General features: G+C 39.3%; 1 pseudogene; it reads right to left on the reverse strand.

The window, feature by feature from the left end:
• Positions 1–8,521: 8,521 nt before the first annotated feature.
• Positions 8,522–24,270, reverse strand: part of LOC149153096 (cysteine-rich receptor-like protein kinase 15) — a 34,995-nt pseudogene continuing 19,246 nt past the window's right edge.

Genomic DNA, 24,270 nt, shown 5'->3' on the forward strand with positions numbered 1-24,270 from the left:
ATGAGCTTTAAGCAGAATAACCACACACATACCCTCTGTGGACTCCAGGCAGGTGCTCCTTCTATCATCAGCTCGCATAGGATGGAAAAATTGTTAAAAAAGGGCCACCATGGAGTTATAACCCAATTTAATGCCATCCAAGCCTTCGAACCCACTTCTCTTCATATTCATCCTGAGATGCAACAGGTCTTAAACAACCATATGTAGGTCTTTGACAAGCCTCATGAGCTTCCACCCTCAAGAGGGGACCATGATCGTAGCATTACATTGGTCCCAGGGGCACAACCACCAAATGTGTGCCCATATAGATATCCTTTCACCCAAAATAATGAAATTGAAAAAATCATCAAGGAACTCCTGGAAGCCGGTGTCATTCATCCTAGCATTAGTCCTTATTCATCACCTGTGGTCATGGTGCTCAAGAAAGATGGGGAATGACATATGTGTCTAGACTTCAGGGCCCTCAACAAGTTGACGGTCAAAGATAAATTTCCCATCCCAGTTGTTGATGATTTGCTGGATGAACTAAATGGGGCTCAATTCTTTACTAAGCTCGACCTTCACTCGGGCTATCACCAAATTCGCATGAAAGAAGTAGACATTCCAAAGACTGCTTTTCGAACTCATGAAGGCCATTATGAATTCCTGGTCATTCCATTTGGTCTTTGTAATGCCCCCTCCACTTTTCAGAGCCCCATGAATCACCTGCTCAAACCATATCTCATAAAATTTGTCCTTGTTTTCTTTGATGAAATCCTCATCTACAGCCTCACTTGGGAAGAACATCTTTAGCATGTAGATCTGCTCTTGCAACTACTCCGGAAGCATAAATTATCTGTCAAATTGTCCAAATGCTCTTTTGGCATGGAAGAAGTTGAGTATTTGGGCCAAATTGTGGGGCGTGAAGGTGTCAGGGTGGATCCCAAAAAGATCCAAGCAATGTAGGATTGGCCTCAGCCAAAGACCTTGAAGATTTTGAGAGGATTTTTGGGTCTCACTGGCTACTATCACAAATTTGTCTGCAATTGTGGTCGCATTGCTATACCCCTCACTCACCTTCTCAAGAAAAATTCATTCCTCTAGAATGATGAAGTGCAACAGGCATTTATAGCTCTCAAACATGCCATGTGTTCCACTCCCGTATTGGCACTACCCGACTTCACCAAATCATTTGTGATTGAATGTGATGCTTCAAGTACAAGTATTGGGGTTGTCTTAATGCAGGAAGGTTGACCCTTGGCCTTCACTAGCCAACAACTAAGTGGGACAAATCTGGGACAATCTACCTATGAGAAGGATATGATGGCCATCTTACAGGAAATGGATACTTGGCGACCATACTTATTGAGGCGGCGTTTCCAAATCTGCATAGACCATCAAAGCCTTAAATATTTTTGGGAGCAACGCCTTTCCTCGCCACAACAAAATAAATGGCTAGCCAAAATGTTGGGATATGATTATGAGATAATTCACAAGAAAGGGCGCCAAAATGTCATAGCGGATGCTTTATCACGCCAACTTGAGGAGGAAAGCACCCTGCTAGCAATCTCTCTTCCCATTCCAGAGTGGATTGAAGAGGCTCGCAAGGAATGGTTTTCACATCCTTCGCTCTCCCAACTCATTAATAAATTACAGGCAGATCCAAATTCCACAGCGGGCTACTCTTGGTAGGATGAGATTCTTTGCTACAAGGACAAAGTAGTGATATCACCAACATCCACCCTCAAAAGTTGCATTTTGGCAGAGTTGCACTCATCTCCCACTGCAGGCCATTCAGGCTTTCAGAAGACTTATGCTCGCACTCGACGTTCATTCTTTTGGACAAGCATGAAAAAGGACATTCTTACTTTTGTAGCTGAGTGTGATGTGTGTTAGCACCATAAAGGAGAAACAGTCAAATCCCTAGGCACATTACAGCCATTTCCCATCCATGCCTCAATCTGGACAGAGGTTTCTATGGATTTCATTACTGGTCTTCCGAAGTCAGGCAACAAGTCAGTCATCATGGTGGTTGTGGACAGACTTTCTAAGTATGCTCATTTTTGCGCCCTACCCCACCCTTTTACACCAGCTTTGGTGGCTCAATCTTTCATGGACCAGATCTTCAAATTGCATGGCATGCCCACTTCCATTGTGTCTGATCATGACCCAATCTTCACTAGTAACTTTTGGCAGGAACTCTTCAGGCTACAAGGTACCCAACTACAACTCAGTACTTCCTATCATCCCCAAACTGATGGTCAAACTGAAGCAGTCAACAAATGTTGGGAGACCTACCTCATGTGTCTCACTTCAGAAAAGCGACATCTATGGGTACAGTGGTTACCTCAAGCCGAGCGGTGGTATAATACTAACTATCATGCCACCACCAAAATGACTCCATATGAAGCCGTTTATGGTCAACTCCCTCCTTCACCTACTTCTTATATCCAGGGATGCTTGAAGGTACAAGTAGTGGATCAACTCTTACAGAACCGTGAAACCATGCTGGTCTACCTCAAAGAGAATCTCCATCAAGTTCAAAATCGCATGAAGCAACAGGCAGCCCAACATCGTTTAGAGTGAAAATTTCAAGAAGGGGATTAGGTATTCTTGAGGTTGCAACCATATAAGCAAACATCACTCAAATATAAGGGTTGTTAGAAATTATCTCCAAAATTCTACAGACCGTATCAAATACTTCAACACATCGGAGAAGTAGCCTACAAGCTAGCCTTGCCACCCACTGCAAAAATCCATCCCGTCTTCCATGTCTCATGCCTCAAGAAAGTGGTTGGGAACCATTGCAGAATTCAAACCAGTCTATCGGAATTGGATGAAGAAGGTTTAATCTGGCTCCAACCTGAATAGGTTCTTGACACACGAGAACAGCACCTACGCGGCCACACGATCAAGGAAGTCCTCATCAAGTGGAAAGACACCTCTCCAGAAGATGCGACCTGGGAACCAACCACTGTTCTTTAGTAGTTTCTGCAGCTTCAGCCTTGAGGACAAGGCTATTTTTATGGGGGAGGGCATGTTAGGGTCCAACCTTAACCCCCTTGTTTATGTAATAGGGTCGAGTCATAGTTATAGTTAGTTAAAGAGTCAATAAAGCCCATATTAATAATTGTAAGTGGTTGACTCGCATTTAAAGAAGGGACCACAATTAGTTTCAAATGGGCCATGGTATTAGATAGATGGTATTAATAAGAACCATGGTACTGACCCATGGTATTGCATGTATGAATCCTATATAAAGCATAGAGACTCCCCTTAAGGAGTGTCGTGTCTTATTTTGTAATTGAGCCCAGCACTATTGGAGGTTTCCCCCTCGAAGAGGCAAGTGAACATTGCTTTCCTTTCTGAATAATAAAATACATGCTGTTATTTCTTATTGTTCTGTGTTCTGGGTATATTTCTTCACATATTTGGTATTCTGGGATCTTCTCGCAGGTCAAGAGCATAACATTATGAACATATAAGCAAACAATCAAAATCTGTCCATGCTCATTTACCTTTGTGTACAAGGTAGGCTCAATGTTGCTTCTGCAAAATCCATTCTTAATCATGTAGGTGTCAATTCTACTATACCAAGCTCTAGGTGCTTGCTTCAGTCCATAGAGCACTTACTTCAACCTGTAAAAATTTTCTTCGTTACTTTCAACTTCATATCCTGGAGGCTGCTGCACATAATTTATTCTTCTAGAATTCCATTCAAGAAGGCTGATTTCACATACATCTGATGTACTTTCCACTAGTTCTGAGCTGTTGTGTCTAGAACTGCTCTTACAGTATCCAATCTCACTATCAGAGGAAACATTTCTCCAAATTCTATTCCCAGTTGCTGCGAGAATCCTTTTGCTACAAGTCTTGCTTTAAATCTGTCAATTTCACCTTTCTCATTCAACTTTGTCTTGTACACCCACTTCACACCAATGAGATTTTTTTCCTTTAGTAAATCAACCAAATCCCATGTGTCATTCTTTTCAATAGCTTCAATTTCTTCATCCATGGCTTGCACCCAATTTTGATCTTTGATTGCTTCTTCAAATGAAGAAGATTGGAATGACAACAATGCAAAATTTGAACCAACATCCAAATCATCATAAATATCTTTCAAACTTCTCATATTTCTCTTACCATGCTTGATTCATCACCTGATTGATTGTTGGGAGAATCTTGATCTGTTGATCTGCTTGAGGATCCATGCTGCTCTGAAAATCTTGGAGTCCTTGTTGGTGTGTCTATGTTTGGTGTCTTCACCTGTGATTCTTGCTACTCCTTTTCTGCTACATCATCTTCTTCCATCAGTGACACTTGTGCATCAACTATTTTGTCTATAGTTCCATTCCATGACTCTTGTTCCTTGAACACAACATCTCTACTAATTATGGTCTTCTTTGTGACAAGGTTATACAATTTGTAAGCTTTTGATTGCTCACTATAACCAATGAATATGCATTTTTCACTTTTATCATCCAATTTGCCTCTTCATTTCTTAGGCACATGTGCATAAGCTACACATCCAAATACTCTGAGATGAGATACACTGCAATACATACCTGACCATGCTTGTTCTAGTACTCTGTTCATCACACTCTTTGTAGGAGATTTGTTGATCACATAAATAACACATGCAACTGCTTCTGCCCAATACTCATTAGACAAGTTTTTGCCTTTCAACATGCTTCTTACCATGTTCATAATTGTCCTGTTCTTTCTCTCTGCTACACCATTCTATTGTAGTGTGTACTTGGTTGTAAACTGTCTTCTGATCCCATGTTGTTTGCAGTAATCATGGAATGCCTTTGAATCATATTCTCCACTATGATCTAACCTCAATACCTTGATCTATCAATCACTTTGGTTCTCTACGAAGGTTTTGAATTCTTTGAAATTTGCAAAAGTTTCAGACTTCTACATCAAAAAGTAAACCCAAGTGTTTCTGCTGTAGTCATCAATGAAAGTGAGGAAGTAGCAACTTCCACTAATCGACTGTGTCCTCATAGGTCCACACAAGTATGTATGCACTAGCTCAAGAGGTTGCTTTGCTCTGTATGAAACTCCCTTTGGAAAACTTTCATGGTGTTGTTTTCCCAAGATGCAACACTCACAAGTACTAGCAGGCTCTTTGATGGGAGGTAATCCTATGACCATTTGTTTCTGTTGCAACAATCTTAAACTAGAAAAGTGGAAGTGTCCAAATCAAAAGTGCCATAACCAATAATCATCAGAACATGCAACTGTAAAAGAACTCACCTGACCACTGTAATTCAAAATGAGAGGAAAGAGTCTGTTCCTCGTCATCTGCACCTTTGTTATCAGTTACTTGCTTGGGGGCTTGTCATATATAACAACTTCTTGACCTTGAAAGATAACTTTGTATCCTTTTTGTGTTAATTGACCAACACTTAACAAATTATGTTTGAGACTAGGAACATAATATACCTCTGAGATTGTCTTCGTCTCCCCCTGCTTGGTCAGAATGTTGACCACTCCTTTGCCATCTACTTCCATAGTCTTGTTAGTCCCCAACTTTACCTTTGTTTTCATAGATTGATCGAAATTTGCAACCAAATCCTTGTTGCTTGTCATGTGGTTACTGCAACCACTATCTAACAACCACACATTAGCAAAAGATTCATGCATGGTATGGCAAGCTAGGAACATAGAGTTAGTACTCTCTGTAGTGACATTAGCTCTCTGGTTCACTTGATCAACTATTTTCTTCCTCCAATCATGAGCAAAATGACCAAATTTATTGCAGTAATAAAATCTCACCTTTGATTTGTCAACTCTTTGATTATTGTTGAAGCTTTTGTAGTTTCTTCCATTTGCATGTTCATGATCTTCTCGATCATCGCTTTGACCACCATATCTTCTGCTTCATCCTCTGCCTCTCATTCTACTTCTGCCTCGACATTTGTCTCTTGAAATAGAAACCTGACTTTTAAAAGCGGTCTCTAAAGTGGAATCCTTATTTCTGTCTATCCTTGCCTCATGCGATAGAAGTAATCCCATAAGCTCATCAGTTGTCAATGATGTCAAATCCTTGGCTTCTTCTATGGTTGCTACCACAACATCAAATTTGGTAGACAAAGATCGAAGGACCTTCTCAACCACTCTTTGATCTTTTATATCTTCACCATAAATCTTTAATTGATTTACAACAGTTTTGACCCGATTCATTAAAGAATTGATGTTCTCTATCTCTTTCATCTGCAGACTTTCAAAATCTCTCCTAGTATTCTGTACTTAACAATATTGACTTTGGCCATACCTTTATAGTTTGTTGCCAAAGTATCCCATGCTACTTTTGCTGAAAACGTGGTCATAATCTTCTGGAACATTGCTAGGTCCACTCCCTGTTGAATAAGCTGCAAAGCATGTGCATTCTTCTTCTTGTCGTTCTTTCATTGTTCCCTCTCTGCATTAGTGAGAGCTTGTTCTTCTTTTTCATTCATAGGTTTTGAAAACCCAAACTTCACATAATCCCAAACATCATGTGCCTACAACGTGGTCGCCATCTTAATGGCCCACACATCATAATATTTCCCTGTAAACCGAGGGAATAGGGGCTGCAAATTTTAAAAAGCCATCTTTCTCCAAAAATTTCTCTTTTTAAAAAAATACCCTAAATTTCTCCTTTGTAAAACTCTTTTTCAAAAAAATAATACTTCTTTCCATAAAACCCTAAATTTTTTATTTAAAAAAACAAACTTAAAAAAAATTGTTTTCAAAAAACCCTTTTCAAAAACTCTTTATATTAATTTTTATATATATATATATATATAAAAAAAAAAAAAAAAAAAAAAAAAAAAAAAAAAAAAAAATCTTTACGGATCACCAGCGGGTTATTTCAGGTGGCGTGGTTTTCCTTGATAACAGTGATGTGTCAACTGACATTTGCGGATAGCAGCCAGAGATGGCTGTCCTCACTGTTGGTTTGACAAACTGAGTTTGATAGGTTTTTCCACCTTTTGAAAAAAAGAAAAAGAAAAAGAGTCAACCAAAAAACTTCAATTTTTAACGATTTCCACTCAATGTATTAAAAGAACTACCCACTCCACTTATAAAATTTAACGGACTTAGGTTTTTTCAAAAACTCTTGATATTAATTTATATATATAAAAAAAATAAAAATAAAAAATCTTTATATATAAAAAATCAACCAAAAAAAACTTCAATTTTTAACGATTCCCACTCAATGTATTATAAAAGAACTTCCCACTCCACTTATAAAATTTAACGGACTTGGCCTATTCAGCATTAAACGCCGTGAGCTTTTAAACAGGTTATACAAACCGCGTTAAAAATTCTGCTCTCGTCGTGAGGCCACGTGACCAGCAATAGTATTGACTTTTTCAAATTGCATTACCGTTTCAGCTGGCGGCGTTTAGGGCTGCGAACCTCTGATACCAAAATAATTCGGAGACTGATTTCTCAACAACCGACAAGCTACCGCTTATCGCTCAACAGGCGACCCTTGAATCTGGAGGCTGTCGTTACAGAATTTTTGATATCTATTTATTTGTTAGAAAGGAAAAAAAAAAAAAAAAAAAGACAAAACACAATTCACATATAAAATATATGAGTTGTTGTTATTTTATTGATCACACAAAATATAATTATTACAATGAATTTAGTGAAGAGTATTTAAATCTTTTCTAACTAGCTAATTGTCTAAAATATCTTGTCATACAACCATATGCAATTACACACTTAAAGTCATTTATCACTTAACTCAACACTCAAACACTCAATCATATAGTCACTCAGTTAATCAACTCTCTAATTTTATCTATAGTCACTCAATTAATCAACTCTCTAATTTTATCTAACTCCTCATACACGAGTACTTAAAAGGAGTACTTATCTTATTTTAAGAAACATTAATATAAAATTCAATGAACGAGCAATTCAGTCCAGACAAATATTCATTGAATATGACGGTTTAACTTAATAATTTAGTGCATAAGAAATTGATTAAAAAAATAAGATATTTGTAGATAAATATAACAGTTTTTGCAGAGCGATGATGGAAAGGCAATAGAGAATATTAATATAAAATTGAATGCACAAGCAATTCAGTCCATAAAAATATTTATTGAATATGACGGTTTAACTAAATAATTTAGTGCATAAGCAATTCATTAAAAAAATAAGATATTGGAAACCACGGTTCAACTTAGAAGTCATCTGCTTCTCCTACAGACCCACGCTAACAATTAACATATGAATGTGGTTTGTTTTTTTCTGGAGAAAAAGTGATGTTAAGTACGATACGTAGTACACGAGAAGATAAATAAGTTGCAGGATGTTCCAAAAATGAAGAACCATTGGTACGAAAAGGAAGGTCCAACTTAAACAAATTTAAACAAAGTTAATGTAATTTTCTTTTTACAAAGATACATGAAAGGAATGAACACTAATTTCATCTTTCCGTGGAAATTCAACCATCTTTAGATACTAAAGCTTCAAGGTTTAAAAGAATGCATATGAAGGTAGCTAAGGCCCACCTCAATTCTAACTCATAGCATTATCTGGGTTCCAACTCAGTAATTGAAGCGTCCGCTTTGGATGGAGGAGCCACCAAAGGAATGTGACATGACAGAGAAGAAGATGTGATCGCAGATGAAAGCGACAAGCCAGAGCCGGTGGAATTGGCGCTCTGGGAAGCATGAGACCTCACAAAAGCAGGCTTTGTTGGATCCAGTAGCGTCACAGAATGAGATGAAAGCATCAAATTCACCATGAACATCTGTGGTCGAAGTGGAGGGTCGGCTTGCGTACACAAAAGACCAACATGAATGCATCTGCACGCTTGCTCCTCATTGCACCTTTCAATTATCAATAGATCGACCATATGCAGAATATCACCTTGTTTGTATAATCTCCATGCCTGCATATCACAACGGATTGTCATATACTTACATTGCAGAGATCGTTCATATCAGTTTCTCTTCAATTGTATCGTGAACAAGTTGAGAAGAGAATAGATATAAGAACTTCACATAAAAATGGATAAGTAATAAAAATCCTACAATCATACTTAGCTAAACTGTTTACAGCTGAACTAAATAATATGCGGTTTACAGATGCACTAAATAAGATGGCAAGGATAACATAGAACACTGGTAACACTAGTAAGATTTATAACCATTCTTGCAAATCGATTTCAAATATTAAAACTTTAAAAGCCAGAGTTGGTGATGGGACTTGCTTTCTTATTGCTTGTATCTTCCTACACTACATGCTTATGGATAAAGTCTCCAGAAATTTGAAAATCAGTAAATTTTTTGCAAATCTATTCCAAACACCAAGATTCCAGAAACTGAAATTGGTGATGGAACTTGCTTTCTAATTGGTGATGGAACTTGCTTTCTTTAGTGATAAGACATAAAGCATTTAGAAATACAATGAGAAAATTATCATGAGTATCTCACCCATCCTAAAAGCATTTGCATTTCAGGTGCCAAGTTCTAATCCACGTTCTTTCTTCCTTTGATAAGTTCCAGAAGAACAACACCAAAGCTATAGACATCAACCTTTACAGATAACTGTCCCTGCAAAGCATATTCTGGTGCCATATACTCGCTGCGCCATATCCAAATTACAATGCCAAAGATTATATAGTGTAGCAAAAAGTAAGAATTCAATAATGATAAATTGAATGCTTTCTGCAAAGGAAACTTAATGCAGGATCCTAGAATTGTCATAAAGTGAAAGATTTCCGCGAAGGAAACTTAATCCTGGATTGCCGTTACACCAAAACCCACAGGTGTCAGTAAATAAACACATCACTAGTGTTAAGCACATGCCACGAAACACACGAGAGCATTGGATCAACACCACCATTAACGGGGAGCGCAAAAATCCCCTCCCTCAACGTGAGTCAGGTGTGTTTCAAACTCAAGACCTTTAGCTTTGATACCACTTGTTGGAGTCACGATTGCCGTTACACCAAAACCCACAAGTGTTAGTACACAGACACATCGCTAGTGTTAAGCACATGCCATGAAACACACGGGAGCGTTGGATCAACACCACCATTAACGAGGAGCGCAATAGGTAAATACGCAAATGCATAGATTTTCAAAAACGAAAGCTATAATACTGTCATTCCTTTTGGAATCAGATGAGAATGAGCATAGAGTAAAACATAGACATCCTAGTTGTTAGTAGATTTTGATAGTGTGCCAGAGCGATGACAATAGTATTTTCGAAGCTTACTATGTTCCAGCAACTCCTGTGCTGACGTGACTTTCATCTTTAGGGAAAAGTCTTGCTAGGCCAAAATCTGCTATCTTAGGATTCAGTGGCTCGTCCAACAAAATATTGCTCACCTTAATATCCCGATGAATAATCCTCAGTCACGAATCCTCGTGCAAATAGAGAAGCCTGCGAGCCACCCCGAGTATGATGTTGTACCGCTTGTGCCAATCAAGATGGTTTTGTTTGTTTGGATCTGTATTCATGCATGGAAGATCCACTAACTAAATATGTACAAACAATGATGTTTTTCTATCGAGGATTGACACACGTAATAAAAATGGAAGTCATGACTCACCGAACAGCATTTTATGGAGGCTGTTATTTGGTAAGTACTCATAAAGCTGTTGGAACTACTACACACCTACATGCAGACTCTTAGTTAGAGCATGGGACTACATGCAAGATTCCTTCTGCATGATTTACTCCTTGATTTGCTCCTTCTTTAACTCCACAATTGGTTAGTTCTTCTGCATGATTTACTCCCTGATTTGCTCATTCTTTAACTTCGTAATTGGTTAGTTCTTCTGCATGATTTACTCCCTGATTTGCTCCTTCTTTCACTCTACAACTGGTTGGTTCTCTCTAGAACTTGTTGTAGGTGTTGAGTCTTCTCATTGATCACCACTATGGTGTCTTAATTTGGGATCTTCACCGAGTAATGCTATATCATGAGCATTGTAACCTATTTTCTAATGAATCATTCTTTTGTTCTTTCAATTTTCTTTTAGTGTTTTTTCTCTGCAAAGCTGTGTGTTCAACCTTTACTAGCTAGATTCATATTTGTAGGTTTTCTAACACATTTACATGGTATCAAAGCCCACAGGTTGCTAGATAAAAGGTGCACCAATACTTTATTTTGCACGTATTACAGCTTGGAGATCGAAGATCGACAGAAAATGGAGTTTCCCAAAGCATCGATCCTAACACCGTACAACTATCATGAATGGAAGGACCAAATGGCTCGATACCTTCATAAAAAAGGGTTGTACAATATTACCGTGGCTGCAGAAGTGGAACCCACTTCAGCCATAGAGAAATCCAAGTACCTCAACCGTATGGATGAGGCCCACGGATCCATATGCATGTGCATCTCTCCAGAGTTGCAGTTTCATCTATCTGCCTGCAATACTCCCAATGAGATTTGGAAAAATGTTGAAGAACTCTACGGGAAACAGGATGAGATGAAAGGACATTTGCTTGAAGTGGAGCTGATGTCATTGGATCCACGGAACTATGACAGAATTCAATATTTCTTCACCAAATATAATGATCTATTGTTGCAACTCAAGGGTTGTGGAATTGACAAATCCAAGGAGGAGAGTCACCAAATTCTCTCTATTATGTCAAAACTCGGACAGGAATACTCCTTCTTTGCATCTACATTTCATTCAGTAAGGCTCACAACAGGTAAATCCTACACTATGCCTTCTCTCAAGGAGTTCATGGAGTCCCTTACTTTTGAGCAAGATAAACTCATTGGCATGGGGAAAATCAAACCTCCAAAAGCACATGGACTTGCTGTGCATGATGGCAGCCATAATAAAAATCATAGATCTGATTCAAATCAGAAAAATAACCAACAAAAAGACAAGGGAAAAGCGCATTCCCATCCAAAAAAGGAAGGGTACACCAAGCCCTTCAATGATTCCTCCGGCTCAAGAAATGAGAAAGGGAAGAAAGGAAACAGATGCACCTGCTATCAAAGAGGATTCCATCCAGAATCCTCTTGCATGAAGAAAAAAATTGACCAAATGGCAGAATCCTTCAAAAGTGCAACCTTGGGGACCACATCCCTCAGGGCGCCAAGAAGAAAACTGAGGATCCGCCACACAGGAAAGGTAACAATTTTCATGCTTTAGTTGCAATTAATTCTTCCCCTGATGCATGGATTATAAATTATGGTGCATCACATCATATGGCTGCTGCAAAGGAAGTCTATTCCTCTTTGGATGCATGCAAAGGACCTCCCATCCTCATGGGAGATGGCTCACCTATAGAGGTCATCGGAAAAGGTAGAGTGAAACTTTTACATGGAAGTTTTGAAGATGTGCTTAATGTTCCAAAACTTTCGATAAACCTGCTTTCAGTTTATTAGATCACTCATTCCGGCACCGGAAAGAGAGTGGAATTCACTCCAGATGCAGTGAACATATATGACCTACATAGTAGCTCCAAAATTGCAACCGATGAGGTAAAAAATGGAGCCAGACTTTATACATTTTCTGAATTTATTGAATCTGAATCCTCCTTATTGCTTACACATGCTAATGATAGTAGTAGGCTTTGGCACGAGAGGTTTGGTTCCTTAAATTACAGGTATATGCAGCAGCTAAGCAAGCATGAGATGGTGGAAGGCTTGCCAAATATCAGTTTCTCTAAAGGAGTTTGTGAAGGGTGTGTCCTTGGCAAACATCCTAGAGAAAAGTTTGACACTGGCAAGACTCACAGAGCATCCTCTCCTCTAGATCTGATCCATAGTGATCTCATGGGGCCTTTTCCTCATCCTTCCATCAACAAAGCAAGGTATGTGCTTACATTTATTGATGATTTCTCACGATATACTTGGGTGTATCTTCTCAAGAACAAATCTAAAGTTTTTGCGCACTTTGAAGATTTCAAAGCACTAGTTGAGACACAGTCAGAGAGAAAGATCAAAGCCCTCCGTACAGACAATGGGGGGGAATATGTTAACACAACACTTTAGAACCTTTTCCTTCAGTCTGACATACAGTTGCAGTACACAGTTCCATACACTCTGTAGCAAAATGGAGTTGCTGAGAGAAAGAACTGATCTCTCAAAGAGATGGCTTCCTGCATGTTGCATGCTAAGTCACTACCTCATAAGCTATGGGCTGAAGCACTTAATTGTGCTAACTACATCTAGAACAGATCTCCTCATAGGTCTGTCAAGGATCAGACCCCCTTTGAGGCTTGGAGCGGCACTAAACCAGAGGTCACCCACTTCCGTGTTTTCGGCTCCCAAGCATGGGCCAGGATCCCCTCTGAAAAGAGGAAAGCTCTTGATCCACAGAGCATTGAGTGCATCTTTGTTGGATACCCTGATGGTGTGAAGGGATACCGACTCCTGATTTCCTCTACGGACAAGCTCATCATTGAGCGAAGTGTCAAATTTGAGGAAAGTCTCTCGCATGCACCTCAATTTCCGCATGCAAACACCTTTTATCTACCTCATGTCCGAGATGATGACTCAATACACTCAGATGCAGATACAGAGCATGCAGATGCTGCGATAGAGCATGCAGATTCAGAGACAGATTCTTCAGATACAAATCCAATGCATGCATATGATGATCCACATCCAAGCCCAGATCGAGCTTCTAGCAGTGAATCAAATTCCCCTGTCATAAATTAGAGAACAAGGAGTTTATGTGAGATATATGCACAAGACCACCTAGCTGCTAGAAATGGTCTTGTGGGGGATAATTCTGATCTGCAGAGGACTAGCTCAGAATTCATTGAGCCTCCTCTTGTCCTCACTGCCACTGAACCATCGCCATCCTGGCATTGTCATTTGGTTTAATCTTCTGATCCATAGTCTTAAGCTGAGGATGCTGGGCATCCATCTTGGGAGTCCGCCATGGAGGAGGAGTATAACTCCCTCCTTGAGAACCAGACTTGGGATCTGGTCCCCCTTCCTTCAGGAAGGAAACTTGTCTGATGCAAATGGGTCTACACGACCAAGAGTGCTGCAGATGGGCAAATCACCATATGGAAAGGAAGGCTAGTAGCTAAAGGCTTCCAACAAGCGCATGGCATTGATTATGATGAGACGTTTGCTCCAATAGCAAAGATGGATTCCATACGCCTTACACTTGCCATTGCGGCTGCCCAGGGATGGGAAGTACATCAGATGGATGTGAAGAATGCCTTTCTTCATGGAGACCTATCAGAGGAGATTTATATGGAGCAGCCACATGGTTTCATTTAGGATTCATTTTTGGTCTGCAGACTGAAGAAATCTCTCTACAGCCTTAAGTAGGCCCCGGGAGCTTGGTATGCGAAGATGGATTCTTTTCTCTTATCAGAAAAATTTGAAAGATGTAAGTCTAATCTGAATGTTTACATGCTCAGGACACATGATTCTCTTCTTATCTTAGTTTTGTATGTCGATGATCTCCTGATCACCAGCAGCTCGGCTTCAGCCATTGCTGCCGTCAAGAGGGCCTTGCATGATAAGTTCTTGATGACGGACATGGGTCCATTACACTTCTTTCTTGGTCTTTAGATTAGCCAAGATGCCACAAGCATCAAACTCTCTCAGGCTAAGTATGCACAGGATCTCCTCGAGAGATTTCACATGACTGACTGCAAGCCAACACCAACTCCTTTTCTTTCTGGGGTCTGCCTTGAGGATGGAGGTGACACTCCATTAGTTGACAACACTCTCTACTGACAGCTAGTGGGGTGCTTATTGTACCTCACCCACTCCAAACCAAATCTCTCATATGCAGTAGGGGCAGTTTCCGGATACATGCAGGAGCCACATTAGCTACACTGGAATGCTGCCAAGCACATCCTCCGATATGTGCAAGGCACCATCACCTTTGGGATTCACTATGCAGCAGGCATTGCATTGAATCTCCTTGGCTTCACTGATTCTGATTGGGTGGGTGACAGTATTGATCACAAGTCCACCTCTGGATATTCACTCAGTCTAGGGTCTGGCCCTATCTGTTGGTCGAGCAAGAAGCAGGTTGTTATTGCTCTCTCTTCAGCCGAGGCTGAGTACAGAGGAGTAGTCAACATCACCATTCAGGCTCTGTGGCTACAACACTTCCTCACTGAGTTGGGCGTCCAGTTCCACTAGCCCATTGTCATCTGGGCTGACAACCAGAGCACTCCCAATTTTGCAGGGATCCAGTACAGCGACAACGGACGAAGCACATAGAGATCCATATGCACTAAATCAGAGACTTAGTACATGATTGGGTCATTGATTTGCAGTTCTGTCCTTCAGCAGAACAAATTGCAGACATCTTCACCAAGACATTCATTGAGCAAAAGTTTCGCTCTCTGTGCAATCATCTTGGAGTGAAGGACACAGTTGCTTAGCAACTGTCTTTTCTTCCTCTTTTCTTTTGATTACATTGTATTTTGATGGGGGGGGGGGGGGGGTTCCCACGAGGTTTTCCATCTTTTCTCAATTTTAGTACAAGTTGCACTGTGTTTTGGGTGACCTTTGGCCTTCATTGCTAGGGCCCATTTTCCCACTATCTCTCTCTCTGATTGCACCCTATAGGAATCTCAGTTGGCCACTCAATTTTTTCCCTTTCAGGCTATTGATTTAATGGAAGAATTAAAATATTTGGGCTTTAGACTAAAACTAGATGGTTACAAGATTGAAAATTGGACCTGGCTCATCACAAAAGTGGAGAAGAGAATTAGCTGTTGGTGCCATAAGTTCCTGTCTAGGGTAGGCAGACTTGTCCTTATCAAAACAATCCTTGAAGCCACCCCGGTGTACTCGATGTCACTCACCTGGATTCCTAGAGGAATACTTCACAGAATTCAACAAATCTGTTGTAGATTCCTTTGGAATGGTAGCAAGGAGGGCATACCTTTTGCCTTGGTTAAATGGACAAGAATTGCTACTCCGAAGCAGTGGGGAGGCTAGGGACTAAAACTTCTTCCAGCATTTGTTCAAGCCTTGGCAGCCAAACAAAGTTGGCTCCTCCTCAAACAAAACAGCCTCTGGGCTGAGGTTGTTCAACATAAATACATCTGGCCGTTATCTATCATAGACTGGATCAGAAGCCCATCTTGGCACAGGAAAGGCATATCGGTGATTTGGAGAGCCATTCTGAATTCTATTTCTATCATTAAGGATGGCTTAATATGGAAGATTGGCAATGGTGCTTCTATCCGCATTGGCATTGATCCTTGGATTGGATGTGGTAACTCCCATATACTACCTGATGGACTGATCCAGCTCCTAAACAACAGAGGTATCAAGTATCTGGGACAGATTGGGGACCAGCATAATACCACTTTCCATACTCAAGCCTAGCTGACTGATCCGCACTAGCACATTCCAGATGATTGGAGTAGAATTTGGCATCACTACCTTCAGGCTCTCACAGAAACTCATGTTAGATTAAGAAATGCTGAAGATGAACTAATCTGGGCACGCTCTAAAACTGGGAAATACACACCAAAACAAGGGTATAACATAATCATAGCAGACAAGAAACTGGAGATCATCAGAAGCTGGTGGATTAATCTTTGGAAATTATAAGCTCCTCCACGTACCAGACTGCTGATGTGGAATATTTTAGAAGATAAGATCCCCACGGGCTCCTATCTGAAAAGGAGGGTGTTTATGGGGCCTACCCGATGTGTACTCTACGTCCAAGAAGAAGAAACAACCCAACAACTTTTTCTCACCTGCCCTACCACCAAAAGCATATGGACTCAAGTTCTTCTATCTCTAAATATGACTAGAAACTGGCAGGGGGTTGATATAATATCGGCTTGGGAGAACTGGTGGTGTACATCAGCTGTCACCAAATCAAGAAACCTGCCTCTCCTCGTTTCTTGGTATATTTGGCTCAAAAGAAATAAAAAGATTTTTGATGATATTTTGGTTAACTAGAATCTTCTCCCCCCACAGATATGTGCTGCATACGAAGAGCTTCCAAATGATGACAGCCAAAAAAGACAAAGAACTATACAACAGGAACAGATCAACAAAGCAATCTTGTGGGCCTATTATGATGGGGCTGCCCAAAAACATGGCTGTGGGGGCGGCATCTGCCTCTACCTTTCTGAAACACACTACTTCTAGATCTGTTTGGGCCTGGGACCCGGCACCAAAAATCATGCTGAATTGATTACACTCCGCCATTTGCTATACTTTGCTATCCTGAAACATTGCCGAAATATACAAATTTTTGGTGATTTAAAGATAGTGACTGATTGGTTTAACAATACAGCTGTTTGCACTGCATACACTCTGAGATCTATATTAGAAGAAATTGTTTTTTTCAAAACATTCTTTGATCAGATTTCTGTTTCTCACATATACAGGGAAAGAAATGAAAATGTTGATAGGCTATCGAAAGAAGAAATGCATCGTCCTCTAGGGGAGTGGATGATCGTAGAACATACTCCTGCAAGGATCTATCATTATTTCCATAGACCATACATAGAAGAAGAACTACTGAGGGGCAACAACCTCTAATTATACAGCTATATGAATCTGAACCTTTTTAGTTTTTGCTCTATACATAAAACGTATAGCTTATATGATTATCAACCCTTGCATGGGTTATACTTGGGTTTTATACATAGCGGATATGCATCAAAACAGTACACCCTCTGGGTTTCCTATATATTTATTTTTGATTTTTGACAGTGGACTTCATAGCCACGTTTACAGCATATGCCTTTAGGCATCCACAACATGTAATTTCTATTTATGAAATTATGAATTTTTCTTTCCCCAGAAAAAATAAAGTAACCTTAAAACATAAGTTACATGAAAAAGTAGCTCAAAAAAAAGGACTTGAACCGAAGACCTCTTTTCCCATAAAGTAACTTTGGACAAATGAGCTAGTTTAAAATGTTAGTAACTTCTGGAAAAAAGGAAGCAGTTTTTTTCATTTTGTTTTGTTTTGTTTGTTTTTTTTTTTATTCATTGAAGCTTTGGAGTGCGTGCTTACTAGAGAAATCCATTTCTGCCTACAAAACAAAAAACTACACAACCCAAAACGGACATGCAAAAAAAACCAAAACCTTACGGATTGAAGTTAGATTTCACCGTAAACTAAATATTTTCCTCAATGTTTATGATTTTCCGAGATCACACTAAGGCGCGGCAAAAAAGAGCATACACATGAAAAAAATCATTCCTTTTTGTTTCTGATTTTCCCAGATCACACATTGTTGCAAGACAAAGATCATACATAGAAATGAAAGGTATAGATCTAGTAATAAAAAACAAAGAGATAAATAACTAAAACTGCAAATAAATGTTGTATACCTCTAGATCTTAAAAATGACATATCCAGTGCTACAGGAAACCTCTTCGCGTGAAACGAAATGGGTTCCTAACTGGAACAGATGCTTCTAACACAATAGAGCAGTCATCTCGTCTCGAAAGTGGTTAGAAACAATAGATCTAGGAAACGAAAGTCGGATGCAATGCAGTTGTACCAACTTCAGATTTGGATCACCAATGGATGCGGCCATCAAATAGCTCTGATACCATGTAGGAATTTAAAGGGTAAGTTCCTTAGATAGAACACCAAGGGACACCACTCACAAAAAAATCACAGATCAGTACACCAGTATTCTTGACGTGGTTAAAACACTCAAAGAGGGAAATAGTCCACAGCCTGAGCCAACACGACTACTTCAGGAAATTTATTGATGTAAAAGAAAGAAAATTTACATAAGCTTATCTCGTGAACAATCACCTTACAAATGACCCTCCATGCTATTTAAATAGAGATCATGGACCAATCGGGTGTTAAGCCACGGATCAAGTGTCGGTAATACCGAGGAGAGAATGAACCGTCACATCACTTCATGCCTAAAACATATAGTGACTGTTAGATTTTAAGTTACAAAAGTACATAGTAAAGAAAAACACTTTACCTAACTCTACACCAGACCAAGTTATACTTAACTATTTCCTATGTGTCGGAATATCCTAACATATATATGCCAATAAATACTAAAACCACTCCATAAGTATTTAGATTGGTTGTCAGTTCATAATAAATATATCCAATACATAAATAATTAGAGTTCATGTGTGTGAATTAGCATTATACATAGTTAAATGAGAGGAAATTAATCATTCATTCAAGGAATCACAATGCAACACAAGATGTAATATATTATACTCAAAATGAGATTTACATGACATAGGTCATCGTAATGAATCTAGATATTATCTTTTTACATTAATAAAAATATTTTCCACTAACCATGTAGGTATGCACACATGCATCCCCAAAATCCTTTAGATTATAGGGAAAAAACTTAATTTTAATTCTTTGTAAATTTAATTCCTTAGATGATCCGTAAAGTGCCGTGGATATTCCACTAGACAGTTTGTCATAACAAATCTGATTATATTATATTAAAAATCTGTGATTCTACACTATTACATTTTCATTTAATTTCTAGATCGTAAAATTAACTATAATTAGTGCATGCATGTAAAAGTAAATCAATTGGAAAAGTAGAGAATGAAAAAATAAGCTCTCACACACATAATACACAAGATATTCTCTCTGGGAAACCCTTTCGGGATAAAGCCCAGCTAGAAGGTGAGGCCGCTTCATTCTCTTTCTTTGTCTGGAAATGTGGCTACAGATAAAAAGAATTAATGTATGTAGCCCGTGGGATGCTACAGTGCATAGATCCTCTCTGTGTTCTCTACCTCCTATCTCTCCTAACTATCTTTTCTCAACTATGGAACAAAATTCTCTTGAAAGAATGGAATGCCTCTTCCTTCTAGTGGCCTGATTATAACACAACCCGATAGCCTACTAGTGGTTAAGTTTTAGTACATCAACTCTTAACTAGAGTTACAAAATAGACTCTTCTATATTCTTTTACATCAAAAACACATGGCTAGCTCCTATTCCATGAATAATGGAGGTTGATGTGACATCCTCCTGAACTATAGGTGTGAAAATAGGAAGGCCAACTTCAGAGTGGCATAACTTTTGCATACAGACGTTGATTGATGCGATTCTTGCGCCGTTGGAAAGAATTTTATGTGTAGAATAAAATTAGAAGGTGAAAGAAAGAGGGGACAAAGTTTTACCCCAAAGAAACATTGTTTGATGCCTCAAAATGCTCCCAGAAGGTTTCAGACCCTGTTTCGCCAAATTGGGTCTCGTAGGTAAAAATGGTCTCGTGAGTTAATTCCTCCACTTTTTCCACTCCAAATGCATTGAGATGGATGAAAAGGAATATAATAATCCAATTTGGATCACACCTCCCCATTTTGGGTGGCTTTTGGTCCCCAAAAGCTTTTACTAAATGAGGTGAGGAATTTTTTCCTCCACCTTCTCTCTGATGTACCATTTAGCTTTGCTTGGAAGTTGTCCCTTCAACCTAATATGCCAAAGGTATTGTTTCCCTTGTCTTGTAGTTCTTGACCTTTTCTGCAAAAATGTATCTGTCAACTCTGCTTGAGTGTTAGGTGCCAAATTCTTCGTAGAAGGTAGGATCTGTTCCTCTTCCCGATCTAGCATGGAAGGCTCATAGAGTTTCAAATTCTCCACATTTACAACTGTTTAAATGCTCATATATGGTGGAAAATGAGTTGATAGGCATTATCACCCACCTTTTCTAGTATCTCAAAGGGACCATACCTTATAGCCTTAATTTTCTTACCAGACCCCTATAGCCTATCCTTGTTTAACTGTAGTCGTACTCTGTCTCCCACTTTGAATGATTTCTCTATTCTGTGCTAATCATGCCTAACCTTATACCTCACCTGCGACTTCTGTAGTGTTTCCTGTACCTATCAATGGATCTCCCTAATCTTCTCTGTAAATTTTTCATCCCTCAAAGCATCTCCTATAATGTATTCCTTCACTCCTCCTTGCTGCCCATATGCAATATCGAAAGGTGAAGGTGGAAAATATCCAAAAAAAGTTTCAAATGGGGACTTTCCTATAGAAGTGTGGACTGCCCTATTATAAAAATGTTGTATATATACTAGATTTTCATCCCAGGTCTTCAGATGATTCTGGTTGTAAGCCCTCAGAAGCTACACCAAATTCCTATTGAATACTTCTATCTACTCATTTGTCTGTGGATAGAATGTTATAGATCTCTTCAACTTCGTTTCCATATTCTCCTACAATGTAGTCTAGATTGCACTGAGAAATCTTGTATCCTTGTCTGAAATGATGCCCCATGGTATCCCAAAGTGTACCCAGACCTATCTAAAGAACAAGTTTGTTGCTTCTTGTCTGTTGATGGTATTTTTACATTGCATCAGAACACACATCTCATTGAACCTGTCAACTACCACGAACAGGTAGTCATGTCCCTTCCTATTTGTTGGTAAAACTCTCACAAATTCCATGGAAATTATTTCCCAAGGATGAGTAGGTATAGGTAAGGGATGATACAAACCTTTTTTGTTGTTTCTAGGCTTGTTGGTACAACAAAGCATGCATCCTTGTATGAACCTAGCTACTCATTCTTACAGCTTGGGCCAATACATATACCTCTGCAAGTTAGCCATGGTCTTCCCTACACCAAAGTTCCTTGCAACCTTGGAGGTGTGAGCCTATCTAATAAGCTGTAAACACTCACCTTTAGGAACACATAGATTATCCAGTCTGTAGAGTAACTCATCCCAGATATGATAGTCAATAGTGTTGCCACCATCGTGCACATGAATATGACTCTGCAACTTCTGATACACCTCCTTGAAGTCCTTATCTTCTGAATGTGCCTCTTTGTATCCATCATGGGTGAATGACTTGATTTGCATAAGAGTCCCCAAATTTGTAATCTTTTATGTGGGTGGCCTTGAAATCATATTGGCCAAATTGTTTGTGCTACCCTTATTATATTTGATCACCAAATGAAACTACTATAAAAGCCCCATCCACTTGTAATGCCTAGTCTGTTGTAGCTTATTCTCGGCATGCAGGTACTATAATGGCCGATAATCCATGTGGATTATTGTCTCTTTTCCCAGAAGACAATGCTTCCACTTCTTCATAACTTGCACAATGACATAGAGCTCCTTATCGTAGGTAGGGTAATTCAGAACTGCCCAATGAAATACTTCAGAATGGTAGAAAATCGGCCCTCCTCCTTGCATCAAGACAACTCCTATAGCATACCCACTCACATCTGTCTCCACTTCAAAGGGCCATTGCAAGTTTGGTAATGCCAAAAATGGTGCTTCACTAATATTCATCTTTAAATCATCGAAAGCCTTTTGTTGCCCTTTTCCCCACTAGAAACTCTTGCCACTTACTGTTATGGCGTGGAGCGGTGCTGCTACCACTGAAAACGAGGTTATGAATTTCCTTAGGTACTGTGTTGCTTCAATGGAACTATTAACCTCAACAAAAATAGTAGGCAACTGCCATTTCATGATGGCCTCCATCTTGGAAGGATCTATCTTCAAATCTCCTCCACTAATCACCTATCCAAAATACACCAACGACTATTGCACAAACTTGCACTTCTTAAGATTTGCTAGCAGTTGGTGCTTCTTCAATGTTTCCAGCACCTACGTCAAATGTGAAATATGCTCCTCCCAGGTAGCACTATATACCAATATATCATCCAAATAGACAATCACAAATGAATCTATAAAATGGAACATTACATCATTCATTAATATCATAAATGTAGTTGGTGCATGACTTAGGCCAAATGGAATAACTAACCATTCATACAAACCTTGTCTAGTTTTGAAGGCAGTCTTCCATGTATCTTCTTCTTTGACTCGAACCTGGTGATATCTAGACTTCAAGTCTAGCTTTTTGAAATACTTTTCTTGTTGCAACTAATCTAACAGATCTTCTATCCTGGGCAGGGGGTATCTGTTCTTGAGCGTGATTTTGTTCAATGCCCTGCAATCTATACAGATCTGCCAAGTCCCATCCTTCTTTGGCGCAATGGTGATGTGTGACCCACATGGTGATGTACTCGGTCGAATGACACCCTGTTCCAACAACTGCTACAACTATTTTTTTATCTCACTTGCTTCTATAACCAACTCCCTATACAACCCAATATTTGGTAATGGGGAGTCTGGCAATAGATAGATCTTGTGCTCCACTTCTCTCTTACGGGGTAAACCTCTAGGCTCTCAGAACGCGTCCGTGTATGCCTGTAAAAACTCCTCCAATTGTTGTTTTTGTTTCTTAGTACACCCCTCTAGGGATGCCTTGCCTCTTATTAACTCCTCTACAAATAGATTTTCTCTTAAAAACAATAAAACATACTTCTTGTTGGAACTGATCTATTTCTTAGCTTGGTTGGCACTTATCACTGAAATTTTCGACTTTCCTTTGTGCACGTTGATGATGAATGATTTTCCATCCTTGATGAGTTGGTACTGGTTAGCTCTCCTCATGAATATTGCATCACACATGTACATGTATGGGCTCCCAAATGTGACTCTCCATACATCAAGGGGAACTAGATCCAGATCTACTTCATCAATAAAATCAACACTGATAGCAAATCTAATTTTACATTGTTTTGTTACCTTGATCTTTGCATCCTTATGTACCCATCCCATTGGAATTAACTTCTAGCCCCAATTTCTTGACCGGATTTGCTGCAATGAGATTTTCCTGTGATCCAGAGTCAATAGAGCATCAGTATTCATCTTCTTGACCTGTATCTTTACATGGAAGAGTTTGGTCATTTATTTCTCTTCCTGTTGTTGAAGGCTACTCAGATTCACCTCATTTTGCACTGATGTACAGACGATATTCTCATCCACATCTGAGCTGATTTCAACTTGGTTGCTCGTATCAGTGGCCATGAGATTATTGTTCTTATTATATTTCTTCTTTTTCTTTGGGTTTAGCTCTATATGCAACTTCTAGTACTTCTCCTCTTTATGGCCATCAATGTTCTAGTGGTTACAATGGTTTATAGGATCTTTGCACTAGTGTGATGTGACTGTCGTCTTTTTATATTTTCGCCCTTTTTGCTTCTTCTTCCCATCCTTAGAAGTGTCTTATTTATCCTTTTGCTTCGATCCAATTGATTGCACTCTCTTCAGGCCTATGTTCTCCAAGTACTGTGCCTATACATAAGCCTCATCCACCATTTTGGGCTTGAACAACATCACTTGCTCATGCAAATGGTAGTGCAGACCCCACAAATACTTCAGGAGTACATCTGGGTTCTTTAGAGAGATACCCAACATTATACCCATCTTTTTGAATTCTGTGCTATACTTTTGCACTCTTTGGCCTGAATATTTCCTAAGGTAATGCCACAAGATACATTGATCTTCCACGTACCCAATGGGATAAA

Source organism: Pinus tabuliformis, chromosome 9, assembly GCF_031772625.1.
Source record: "Pinus tabuliformis cultivar Carrire ecotype Pingquan chromosome 9, CPIR1, whole genome shotgun sequence".
In the NCBI taxonomy this organism is placed as follows: Eukaryota; Viridiplantae; Streptophyta; class Pinopsida; order Pinales; family Pinaceae; genus Pinus; species Pinus tabuliformis.